The 13,519-nt window shown below is 36.5% G+C and overlaps 1 non-coding gene across 1 annotated transcript; it reads left to right on the top strand.

The window, feature by feature from the left end:
• The first annotated feature begins 11,135 nt into the window (after positions 1-11,135).
• On the top strand, positions 11,136-11,208 carry TRNAT-UGU (transfer RNA threonine (anticodon UGU)). Its single transcript has one exon. It is a non-coding gene; the product is annotated as a tRNA-Thr (tRNA).
• Positions 11,209-13,519: the final 2,311 nt, after the last annotated feature.

Here is a 13,519-nt window from a genome sequence, read left to right as displayed (position 1 = left end):
AATCCAATTAAAACCATTCTTCTCTGTCTACTAGAGAAATCAGTATTGTTCTTTGCAACAGAATTCTGTCTTAATGCAGGGCTCTGGTGCTCTCTCACTTTATTTAAAAAGCCTCCCAGGCCCCTATCCCACAGTGGTATTAATAGTGCCTAGAGATTCCAGTGTGCAAAACATTGCACATTTCTGGAAATGGAGGATGGTGGGAGTAGGGAGGGGGGAGATTCCGGGAGCACCTGAGGGCAGTAGTAAACATGGGCGGACTTGGTCAGAAAATAAGTTCCAGGATGTAGCGTTGCTATTTTCTCAAATTCTTTCTTTTATTTTTATTTTTTATAACTAGAAGATTGGAATCTACAAATAAGACTATGAAAAATGTGAATCCGAGTTTTACTCTTATTATATTTTTGAGTCTAGGTTTCTATAACTCATAAAGAAACTCTGAAGTGGGTGCAATAGAAATCAACAATGATAATTTCAAGTAACACCCTTGAAGAAGTGCTCAGGGAGTGAGGAATTATTTAGTGTGAAACAGAGAAGATTGGGGAATAATTTCAACATTGCTCAAAGATATGAAGAAAAATTATTCATCTCCTTTCCATTGAGAGCCTAACAGCAGGAAATGGGCTTTTGCTGCTATCTGAGGAATTCATGTTATTACAGAAAATAGTTTCCTCAGGCAAAAGTTTTGAGGTATTTTTTCAGGAATAATGCTGAGAGAGATTTGTAGATCTCTTTTTCTGAAAGTCTTTAAACACAAAATGTTCCCTCATCAGGATGGTGTTGTTTATACATAATTCTGCAAAAACACGTAGGGATGAAGAAGATAGCATTTCCTGAATTCTTAAGACCTAAAAATGGTGTGGATCATTTTTTTCTGTGAGACTACTTTGATAATATGTGACTAAGTATAGCAAAATGTATTTTAATTCATTATCTTTCAATATTGGCTATTTGCATGCGTTTATGTACACAGAAATTTGTATTTTATGTATGCACATGTAAAAATTAAAATGATATAATGTACACAAAACTGCTCTAGGAAAACCTTATAATACATAATGTCTAATATAACTTTTTCTTACACACATAAGAACCCACTTCCCAAATACAATAAAAGCACTTCATTGTCAAAATAAATGGAGAAAACTTTGATTCATCTTGTTGTGAAATGTTGGCTTCGGGGAGCCTCCCTGTCTGCCTCTGCTCTTCTGTGTGCCCCTGCGGACCTTGACTTGGGGATACTGTGTAGATAGGGAACCCTTAGCAAAAGGCTCTGACTGTTCTTAGAGCTAGTCTAGGTGCAGTCTGTTGCTAGAACTCTCTCCAGATTCAGTTTGCTGTCATTTGCTTCTGTTGTGGATAGTCTCTTTCCCCCACAGCTGTGGACAATATTTTTTAAAAATTGTCTGCTTCCTTTTGAGTATCATACCCCACTTAGGACCAAGGACTTTATCTTCTAATTTCAAAGACACTGGAATCTCATTAATTAGAACAGCTAATATTATAAATTTAAAGTTTATGATAATTCGGAAAAGGGGCTGATTGAAAATTATTTTTACTTGGTAAATCTTTCCCTCAAATTGTTCTAAATTGCAGCTCGGGCTAAATTGCAGGAGGAATTCTTAAAATACTTAAGTGAATGGGTGATTTTGAAACACTTTTAGAAACGCCCACATGCTTACAATTTACATGCTAACTTGAAAGCACTTCTGTTTTTTTTCAGACTGAGTTCCTTAGCACCTCTACTCAGAGTTTGTTAATCTAGCTTGGAATAGTTTAGCTGAAACTAATATATTTGTATTCATTTTAAAATTATACCATGATTTTTTTTTTTTTCCACTCAGCCCTGATTGATTCTTTTCTTGCTTGGCCGACATTGGTAAGGCTTCTTCATATTTTTGTGTTGCCATACAATCATTTTAAGTAGAGTACTAAATTTGGCCAGTCTTTAAAATGTTACAGAGAGAAATCTTATATAACCCCCCTCTCTGCTGCTGGAGGTCTGTTTCCCCTTTTTAGCTTCCCCTCTTTCACTGATCAATCTTTCTATCAATCTTTTCTGGTCAATAAACTCTGTCCTGTCACTTAAAAAAAGAAATATTGATATCACTGAGATTCAGAAGAGATTTATTTTTAGGTATCATTCTCTGACCGCATTTATTGAGCACCTACTCTATGTTAGGCATTGAGCTTGATTATTGAGGAGCTAAGAGATTTATTTAAAGCAAATGTATTTATTGACTCCACTGAGCTTAATAGAGCTCCACTGCTCCTTTTGAAAGCAGATCAGATCATAGCTAATGAGAACTGAGATAAAGGTAATCAGAAGTCTAAAAGAGTGGATAGTGTAGATTCAAATGAAGACTCTAAGAGGAAGGGTTTTCTACAGAGAAAAATTAGTATAATTTAAATGACTGACAATAAATGAAGATGGGGAAAGTGTCCACTGGGCTAGAGGGAATAGTTTGTGCTAAAAAGTTTATTGTGTTTGGAATATTGAAGGTAGATGCATTTAACTGGATTTTTGCATGGAAGGAGACAGTATCAAGACATGAAGTTGGAGGATTAATCAGGCCAGATCACAAAGGACCATGTCAGCACTGTTAAGAATATCGTACGTTATCTTGTGGGTAAGGTTGAGTCCTTCGAGCGTTTTGGAAAGAGTAGACATAATCAGATTTAATTTTTCTAAAAAGACTACTATGAAAAGGACTGATGGGAATAAGAATAGATTCAAAAACCAAATATGGAGACTGTGGAAATAATCTAGACTGTATTGGTATAACCAAATAATGACCTGGAATAATATCAGTACTTTGGAGAGAAGAAAGGAAGTGAGTGGGAGTTACTGATTTATAAGGTAGGAGGTGGTAAGGGAGAATGGATAGATAATTTTAGTTTTGAATATATGCAATTTTATGTGTGAATGTCAAGTTCAAACATGTAGAGAGAGTGCAGAGATGAAAATGTGCATGTGAAACTCCAGAGAAAAAGGTACTGATGCTCCCAACCTTGGAGTTAGCAACCCCACAGTGGTCGTGGAAGCTGTGGAGTAGAGATAACTCACCCAGGGAGGGGAGCAGCCACATAGGACAGTTCCCAAAGGGGGGACCAAGTAGCAGGAGGAAGGGACTTCTACACTTGACACTGTAACAGCTTACGTATTATTCATTTCTTCACCCATGTCTTCAAACATGTGGAGTAAGAAGTGAATCACTTATAAGAAAGCGGAAACTCTGAGAGCAAACTTTTTTTTTTCAAGAAATCTGATAACGAAAGAGTGGAAGTGGTTACCAAATTAGACATGTACTTCTTTTTTTAATGGGAGAGACTTGAGCCATATTTAATATTGATAGGAAAGTGGGATTATCCTCTTCATAAGGAAGGAGAAAAGATGGCTTTCATCTCGGCAGGAGAGATCTCGAGAAGAGTGGGGCAGATGCTAGTGACTATTTCCTTCCTCACATTTTCTCTCCAGTGGCATATTTAGCATAACATAATTAGCTTTGCTAAGGTATTCTCTTTATTGCTTTATTTCATGTGTTAGTTTTGTCTATTAATTGCTTCTAAGTGCCTTGAAAGCAGATCACAGTTTGCACCATTTCCAACAGTGAGGTTAGAAATGTTGCTCAGAATCACCCCCAAATGAGTCCTGAAAATCTGAGGACAAGATATTTAACCATTTTTCCTTCTTATAGAAACAGAGAGCATTAACAGATCATGAAAATTCAATGTCAACCAAAGTCTCTCTGTCCTTTTTCTGGAAATACAGGCTGCCTGGCGAGTCTGCAGGGAAATGGGAAACACTCTCTAATCTGTGATTAAAACAATCCTGCCCCTTTTGTCTTTATATCCACATCTTTATCTATATTTCTACATACTCGTGTATATATATCTATAGAAAGATAGATACCTAGAAATACAGAAATACATCAGAGAGAGATTGGCCCTTTTTTCCTAAAGGAAAAACAAGGTTTATTTTATTTCATCAGAAGTCTGTAATTTCTGACTAGTATCAGGGAGAAAGGGTCTCTGTCCCTCTCTCCTTCATTGGTGTTTCCTGGTCTAGTCCACAAATACCAAGTTGCACAGCTATGGGCAACTTTCTATGTTACTTACGCAACACGTGGGTAAGCAAGGCCAGCTTGGAGGCTTGGGATGTTTCTTATTGAAGGCAATTCCCGCCTTAGGGGAGAGGACTGAGGCAGGCTGGTTAGACAATGTACCGAATAGTTAACAAAGAAATCATGAAGCCCATTGACCGGTGTCTGGTAATTGTATCCTGATATCTAATCTCAGTGCAATCAAAAGAATCTAAGAACAGTTATGACCAAAGTAGAGAGCCATCCTCACGTTTGGCAGATACTCGTTTAGTGATATTAACTCAGTGATAAAATTATAACTGCTACGTACTTTGTTGGCTGATTTCTAAACTGTTGTAAGATATGGTGAGACATGTTTCCTATTTATCGTTTAAAAATGTAGAATTTAGAAGTGTACATCCAGAATTAGGTGACACACCGGGTCTCACTGTTGAAATATGCTGGTGTTTTTTATTTCTCTTTTGATTTCAGGAGCTAATACAGGCAATTGATAAACAAGACAAAGTTCAACACCTCTCAGAACAGTGTTTCAATTATTTTTGCTCCCTGCTGCCATTCTGTGTAAGCATCACAGGTAACGATATTTTGCATTTCACTTATGTCTCCGTGCTTTTGTGTTTTGTGCCTACTTCCCCTAAAACTATATCTTTAAGTAAATGTTACTGAAACAGAGTCCAAGGTCTTTACTGGTCACTCTCTTCCCCAGTGAACCCCAGTCTTTGGCCTGACTGTCAAAGGGACACACACTTACCATACTTGTTTCTCTGCTTCAGGGTTCTTCTTACATAAATAATTAATTGGCACTTAAGTTTTCTTTATGACATTTATTAAAAAGAAGAAAGGTAGCTTGAAAAGTGTCATATTTTATTTAGGTGGAACAGATAGAGTTTCCCAAACCCTCCTAAGTTGAAGTTCAGCTATTGGGAAATGTTGGGCTGTGCACATGAGTCAGCCTGCACGCAGATACACGCGGCTCTGTGTGTGGAATCTGGCTCCAAGGTGCTATCTGACAGCTTGTATTTGCTTACTAACCATCTCGCAGCAGGGAGATGTTTGAGTCTGGAATGAGAGTTGTTTATAGACATTGTAAAAGTTGTCCATTGGCACCGAGTGTGTAAACATTTAGAATTGTGCAAACTCTGGTTATAGGAGACATTATTCAGGAAATTTTCCACTAGGGCATAACTATTTCTCTCATTCTTCTTCAACAGAGCTATTTTTCTTCTTCCCATTTTCTCCCATGTCTAAATATAGTGAAACTCAGAGTGGGCCAAAATCACATGAGTGCCTTCTCGTTTATTTGTAGGACTATATTTCATTCTTTTCATAGAATATATGTACTCTCTTTCCCTGAAAATCCTCAAAGAAATAGATTCCCCAACAATTTTTCCTGTTCTTATGATTAGCACTTCATTTGTTCTCAGACATTGAGGGACAAATGCAATGATTCATTGAACAGAGAATTCTGACTATATATATTCTCTTATATCTAATTACTTTTTGCCTTGTTCTTAATGGAAATAGAACAAATTCTTGAGGCTAGTCTCAAAACATGGCTTCACAGACTAATATGTTTAGGGGAAATTGAATAATGAAATGTCATAGATTGCTGTTAGTGTTTAAAACTGTTCTCATGCATCCTCATGGCCTGTTGCCATAAACTAGGCTTCTACCATTTTATTAGAACATGCCTCTGACAAAAGCCCTTCTAGCAAATCTGCTCTGTATTAATTATCTCCTCTCCCAGTGGCACAAATACTATTTCTTGAATGTTTCCATCAACATTTCTGGGACATTCAATGCCCGGTAAATCTCTCTCACTTGTCTACTATAGACCTTATCACATATGTGTTAAAAAAATTCAAACTGTTACCTTTTCTATTACCAATAAAATCTTATTTTAAAAATCTTCTGTGAGGACCCATAAAATAATATTTTTCACAGTGATTCAATCTTCTAGGTATTCTTTTTAGTCCTACAGACTATAGTATTTTTTCAAATATCTTGTTTCTCTTTTAGACTCTTACCTATTTATTTTCAATATCATTTTCTCTTTTTTTTTTTCAAGCCATATTGGGCCTCATTGTTGTAGAAAAGTCTTTGGGAACTGTATTCCTGTGCCCTGAGAAAGTACAGAGCATTTCAATTTTAGTCCTTTTTTTTAAGTTGTAAAAAGGTACTAAAAAAAAAAAATGCATCAAACCTGAAATGTCCCCATCATCTTTAAGACATCAGGTAACAATGGAAGCGAGCATTATGGCTTGTTTCTAATTGAGTGAATTCACTTTCCTCCATTCCAGATTCCTCTTTTTGTACTAAGCTGTAAGAGTTTCCAGGTACCTATCCAGGTGAGCAACAGAGGTCTCTAGAGACCCTGTCCTCTGTGTCTTTGTGTCCCAGTCATCTGTCGTGCATTACAACTTGTTCCAACCACCACCCTCTTGCTGAAATGCTTTCCCATTCATTCCATTTGGATAAACACATTTGTCAGATGCTTGATTCTTAGCAGTCGTCCCCGTGGCCTACAGCTTCTTTGAAACACACACGTCCCTTGGCATCTCCTCAGCCCTCTCTGATGACTCTTTCTAATTCTCCTTAGCTGCCTGGATTTTTCTTTCAAGGCTCTGTCCTAAGCTTTATACACTCCATCATTTAGAAATATCAGCCAGGACTAATAGCTTCATTTATCACTTATGACTGATAATTCTCAGACTTAAAATCCCTACCCTAAGCTTCTTAAAGTGATCTGCAGCACATAGATCCAACTGATCACACCACCGGCACCCAAGATTCAACACATCCCAAACCGGACACATAATTTTCTCTCCATATCTAGCCATCCTTCACCAAAGTGGTGATTCTGTTCCATGGTAGAGAGTGGGTCCAAATTAGACTAGAAACTCAAGTCATCCTAGCCTCCTTCCTCTTTGTCTCTTTCCTTAACTAATTATCAAACTAATAATCAATCACTAGTTGTTTCAGCTATAACTCTAGGATATACATACAATTCAATCTATCTCTCTCCATTTCTGGAGTCACAGCTTGTGTCATTGCTCGCTCAGTGTACTGCCATAGCCCTGTAACTGGTATCAAATTCATTCTTGATCCTCTTTAATCAGCTCTTTATATGGCAGTTCAAGGATTTCCTTTATGAAAAGCATGGTAATCATTACTCCTAAGCTTAAAAAGCTGGCCAATGTCGACCCAGTTGTTACTGTGGCCTACAGGGCCCTATAAACTCTGAGTCCTGCTCATCTCTCCTGCTTTGCCTCTCACTTCTCCTTGTCACACTCACTCCTCCAATGCTCTCCTTGCCTCGGTTCCTCCCACATGTGCTGCTTCTCCCTCTAGAACCTTCTGACATGTTGTTACCTATGCCAATTTGATTCTACCTCTCTTACTTTTTAAAATAAATTAATCTTTCAAAGCTCTATTATTACTTGTTCATAGGAGTTTCCCTAATAATCCAGATCAACTCACATACCCTGTTAAATGCTCTGATTGGATCGTGTTAGGAAGTGAATGTTTGTGTTCCCTCTAAATTTGTATGTTGAATCCCTAACCTCAAGTGTGGCTGTATTTGGAGATGAGCCCTCTAAGGAAGTCATTAAGCTTAAATGAGGTGATAAGGGTAGGTCCAATCCCAAAGGACAAGTCTTCTATTTTAAAGAGAGGAAGAGATATCAGAGAATTCACTCTTCTTTCTCCTTGCAAATAAATGACAACACAGACTATGTGAGTTTGCTGTGAGAAGAGGCCATCTGTAAACCAGGAAAACAGCTTCCCCAGAAACAGACCTTGCCAAACCTTGAGCTAGGACTTCTAACCTCCCAAAGAATGAGATAGTAAATTTGGTTTGTTTAAGCCACCCCTCTGTGGTGTTTTGCTATGACAGCCTGAGCTTCCTAATATAGGCCTTAAATTCTTTTTCTTGTACAGCATTCATCATAATCATAAATAACTCATTATTAAATCTGTCCTTTAATGGCTGTCTCTCCTTGGGAGAAGACTCCTTGCATGAGGGCCCATATTGGACTTGTCTTCTTCAAAACATGTCCTCCAGCATCCGTGTCACGGTACTCAGCAGGAAAATGTATTGATTGAGTGAATGTTCAGGAAGAAAACGTACTGAAAGAATAGGACCTGTGATTGGACCTTGGAAAAACAAAGGATGGTAAAACAGCAGATCATGAGACAAAAAAAGAAGTTTGTTGCAATAGGGCACCTTGGAAATTCATCAGCAGTTTTATCCAAGGCTGAAATAAATAATAATGCCTTTACAGTTCAGAATCCAATTTCATCATCTGTCAACACCTTTTTCCTGCTTCTTTATCCCTACAATCCTCCTACAAGACCTGTTATTTGGAAATAAATACAAAATTATCGGCAGTGCCTAAATACAGCAACTTGAAGCTAAGGCAACATGAAAGTATTGTTTATCTACTTTTTTTGCTCTGAATGATCTCCTTTATTCCCTCTTATAGCTGGTAGACAAGCATAACTTTTAAGTAAGTTTTTATCAAATTTGAGACTTGTTGGATAAGCTTTAGAGTATGTGTGAACCCCCTAAAATTATATGCTACTTTTGTTTAAATGCATAGATAATATGTGTTTTATGAGAAAGGGTGACAGAAATGGGAGATGTATACAGAACTTTGGAAATCTAAAAAATAAACTTCTGGAAGAAGCTACTTGACTCTGAATAAATGACTAATTTACTTTATCAAAAGGAAAGATGGAGAAGCCCCTTTTCTTTCTCTAGTGTGCCACATTAGAGTTCTTTGTCTGAAGTGTTGACCTGGACTTGAGGTTGTCCCAGTCTGCCTTCTACTTCCATTTGCTGTGCTCTATTTATTGCCTCACCTCTTTTTGCCTTGTAATGCTAAATATTTCAAGGCTTAAATTAGCCACTCACTGCTTTGAGCTCTTCAGAGTAGTGAAAGTTCAGTATTAATCAAATAAATAAATTTTGAACTCTGAAGTTAGAAGCTGAATGACAGTTATACTGCTAACCAGAAATTTCTAGTTAGGAGTAAAATATCGAAGAATTCAAGTAGAAAGACATATATCAAAACTATTCTTAGAGCTATTAGGTTTAAAATATAGTTATTTAATATGAAAGAGTATCAAATGCATGCATAACAGAAAAATTTACAGTGATCTGATTCCTCTGGCTTAAATAGTTGTTCAAATTTATAAGTTTTTTTTCTTAAACTTGTCATATTTTGCTGACTTAATATCTTCAGATTATAAAGTTGAGCTAACAAATATTAGTATAAAATATGGTTAATGCATGTACAGATTTAAAATGAGTTAGCTGAACTAAATATAGCTTGACTATTATCCATTTCAAATATATAATCATTTAGGGTAATGAATGCCTGGAAATAGAAATATACCAGGCATGGAGTAAAACCAAACCACTTATGTTGTCTAAATAAAGATTTTTATTTCCTGTAGCAGAAATTTCCAGGACCTATCAGGTAGCATTTTCCCTTCTTATAAGAGAACAATGATTTTAATGGGGTTACAAGGATGTCTAAGTAAAATATTACATTTTCCCTTCACCAGGCTGTGGTGCTTAATGAGACATAAGTGAGGGTTGCTGGGCAGCCTTTTGGGAACATTCTTAAAGGCGGCTGAGTCATCTGGGAGAATGCTCCCCCTTTACCCTTCATTCTTCTTCCTTCTTCCTTTCTAAAGCATGAAAGTAGCAACTGAGCCTTCAGCATCTTCTAACGCATAGGCCAACTTGAGAATGGAATCCATGTGCTGATGGGTACGCAGAAAAAGGGGAAGTACCCTAGGGGAACAGTGACAAAACAAGGGCAAAAACTAAACTTGTACTCACCTTAAACTATCAGTTTGATTAGCAGCTAACCACCATTCCTACGTGATGCATTCTCCATGTAGAAATATTGGTTAATCACAAAAAGTTAACAGTGGTAGCCAAGATAATGGTAAATGCCTACATACAAATCTCTTTACTCCTCTTACTCAAAACCTTACATATGAACAGTGAAAAATACATCCACACAATTTCATGCCTCCATCTAGACTAGAAGACAGAGGATATTGTCTTTATCTATAATGTAAACACCAATTTCCAATCAATCATTTCTTGAGCTCCTGCTATACGACTATACAAGGAAAAGCCAAAGAGGCGATTTAGCTCAAATTATCTCCATTGAGAAGATTCCACCCAAGAGTGAAAATGCTGAAAAATAAAATCCTATAAATCAAAATTCCAACTATTTGAAAGTGACTTAATGTGACACTTGAGGAGGTGGTGTAAGCGAACATTCAAGGGACAAGCCGGTAAAAAGCAAGGCAGAGGGAGCACATGGAGACTGAATACAGGAAAAGGAAACAATGAGGGGAAATTTAGGATTCTGAAAAACAAAAGGATCCGTGTTCCTTTCCCTGCCTGCACTTAACTGCACTTACTTAAGAGGGAGCCATAAACTAGAATCCTTTTCATCCACCCCCCAATTTCACTCTATTCATGAATTGCACAGACAAAAGCAACAGTTATTTATTCAAAGGTACAATCAAATGAAAATATTTTAGCTAATAAAAAATATTTCCTAATATCAAATATGAAAAAATGAAACCCTTTCCATAACACTCCAAACTAAATCAAACATTTAAAACCCATATTTGGGATATGTTAAAAAACAAAAACAACAAACAAATGGGAAAATATTTAATCAGAAATAAAAAGAAAACCCAAAACAGAAATAGACAAAAGAAGTGAAAATTACCTGGATTCAGAAAACACATGGAAGAAAAGACAAAAAGCTTTTGTGAAATGAAGACTAAATTATGAAACCTCAATGTGAACATGAATTAAAATAACAGTGGAATAAGGATTGTTGAAGAAAAGATGGAAAATAACTGAGAGAATGGGAACGTGGGTGAGTGGCAAAATATGAAAAGTAGCAGAGAGAAAGTAATTGAAATAGAAGATGGGAAAAAAATATCTTACAACGAGAGTCCCTGAAAAAGATAGAAAAGCAGTGGAACTGGCTGGGCTCCATAGTTCAGTGGTTAGAGCACTGGTCTTGTCAACCAGGGGTCGCGAGTTTGATCCTTGCTGGGGCCTCGAGCTGATTTAAAAAAAAAAAAAGTGGCGCCTATGGCTCAAAGGAGTAGGGCGCCAGCCCCATATACCGGAGGTGGAGGGTTCAAACCCGGTCCTGGCCAAAAACTGCAAAAAAAAAAAAAACCAAACAACAACAAAAACAACAAAAATAGTGGAACCCAATTAATATTTAAAGTTATAGTCCAAGAAAATTATTTCAGAAAGGTATTTCTGTATCTTCACATTGAAGGAGTTCTATGGGTGCCTGGGAATATTGCAAAAGTATCTGGTCTATAAACTCTATTAGTTCCGTTGGTCTATTTGTACATCTTTGTGTGGTTACCATGAAATTTTAGTTACTATAATGGGGTGATAGACATGGAAATCTGATGTGAGTACTTCAACTGTGCAGTTTTCCATTGTCTTTGCTACTTTATTCCCTTTAACGTTTCCACAAAAATTTTTGAATCAGCCTTTTAATTTCACAGTAAAACTTGTTCCAGTTTTCTTCGAATCTCCTTGAATCTATAGATTAATTTGGTGAGAATAAATACATTTACAATATTAAGTCTCCCATGAATATAGTATATCCCTATAATTTCTCTCAATAGTGTTTTATATTTTTCGGTGATCAGTATTTGTTTTAATTTGTATGTTTTAAAGATAAATACATAAAAAACATTCTAAAGTACTTTTCTTTTGAAAATGGAACAGGTTGATAGATTCAGAGTACATATCGATAGATAAGGTCATTAGTGAAGGCAAGGTAATGCATTCATGATTTGATCCATTTCTTCATTGAGTGAAAATTTAAGAATTGTAAACATCAGCATCAAGTGACAAACTTTATTTTCATTTGTGACACTAAAATACAAAATTATATTTCAACCTGAATTTTAACATACAATAATATACCTTTTGATATCTAATACCAAACATAATAATATATTTAAAATATCCTGTGTTGAAATTTATCAGCAAATCATTGTTTTGTTATATAACTAATGTTTCAGGGCATCTTTTGTAAAAAGCAACATGTCAAATTTGTCTTCTTACATTATAAATATTTTAAGAAATGTAATAGTTTTCTGGGGCTGCTGAAACAAAGTACTAAAAACTGGGTAGCTTAACAGAAATTTATTGTCCCACAATTCTGGAGCCTGAAAGTCTGAAATCAAGCAGTGTTAGTAAAAAGGCTGTAAAGAGACTCTGTTCTATGCTTCTCTCTTAGCTTCTGGTGTTTTGTGGACAGTCTTTGGGGGGGTCCCTCGGCTTACAGGGACATTACCCCAACCTCTGTCTTAATATTCACATGGCATGTTCCCTGTCGGTGTCCGAATTTCCCATTTTTGTAGGAACACCAATCAGATTGGAGAACAAGGCCACTCTACTCCTGTCTTTCTGTTTTTGCTTCTTCAGCTTTATTGAGTTCTGAAAGAGGGACGGAGGGAGGGCGGTGGGGCCTTGGTGTGTGTCACACTTTATGGGGGCAAGACATGATTGCAAGAGGGACTTTACCTAACAATTGCAATCAGTGTAACCTGGCTTATTGTACCCTCAATGAATCCCCAACGATAAAAAAAAAAAAAAAATCTATGTTCAAGGTATACAATGTAATGTTTAACATTTGTATACATTATGATTGTCACAATCGAGCGAATTAACATATTCATCATCTCACATAGTTATCTTCTTCTCTTGGTGGGGGATACATAAGATCTACTCTCTTAGCAAACTTCAAGTGTATCCTACATTAACGATAGTCCTGATGCTGTCTACTAGCTCTCCAGTCTAATCCCTCTTATAACCGTGTTTGTACCATTGACAGCATCTCCTCATTTTCCTCATCTTCAGACTCTTGATATCCACCCTTCTACTCTGTTTCTATAAGCGTAGTTTTTTGCGTTTTTTTAAGATTCTATATATAAGTAAGATTATGAAGTATTTGTGTGTGTCTAGTTAATTTCACTCAGGTTAACATCCTTCAGGTTCTGCCATGGTTTTGCAAATGGCAGCATGTCCTTCTTTTTTAAGGTGACTAATATTTGATTGTGTATACATAGTGCATTTTCTTTATCCATTCATCAATTGATAGTCACTTAGGTTGCTTATGTGAATAATGCTGCTAGTTATGTCTGTAATGACCTTATTTCCAAATAAGCTCACATTGTGAGGAACTTGGGGTTAGGGTTTCAACATGTGAATTTGGGGTTGCACCATTCAACCCATAATGACAATTATTACTATATTGTGGATATTTTTAACAGACACATTTATATAGTTATGCATACCCCTACTTTATCATAAAATATGCCAAAATTAAAAAATAAAA

Source organism: Nycticebus coucang, chromosome 5, assembly GCF_027406575.1.
Source record: "Nycticebus coucang isolate mNycCou1 chromosome 5, mNycCou1.pri, whole genome shotgun sequence".
NCBI classification, from domain to species: domain Eukaryota; kingdom Metazoa; phylum Chordata; class Mammalia; order Primates; family Lorisidae; genus Nycticebus; species Nycticebus coucang.
The sequence above is the reverse complement of the archived record's forward strand: the minus strand, read 5'-3'. Positions and strand labels throughout refer to the sequence as shown.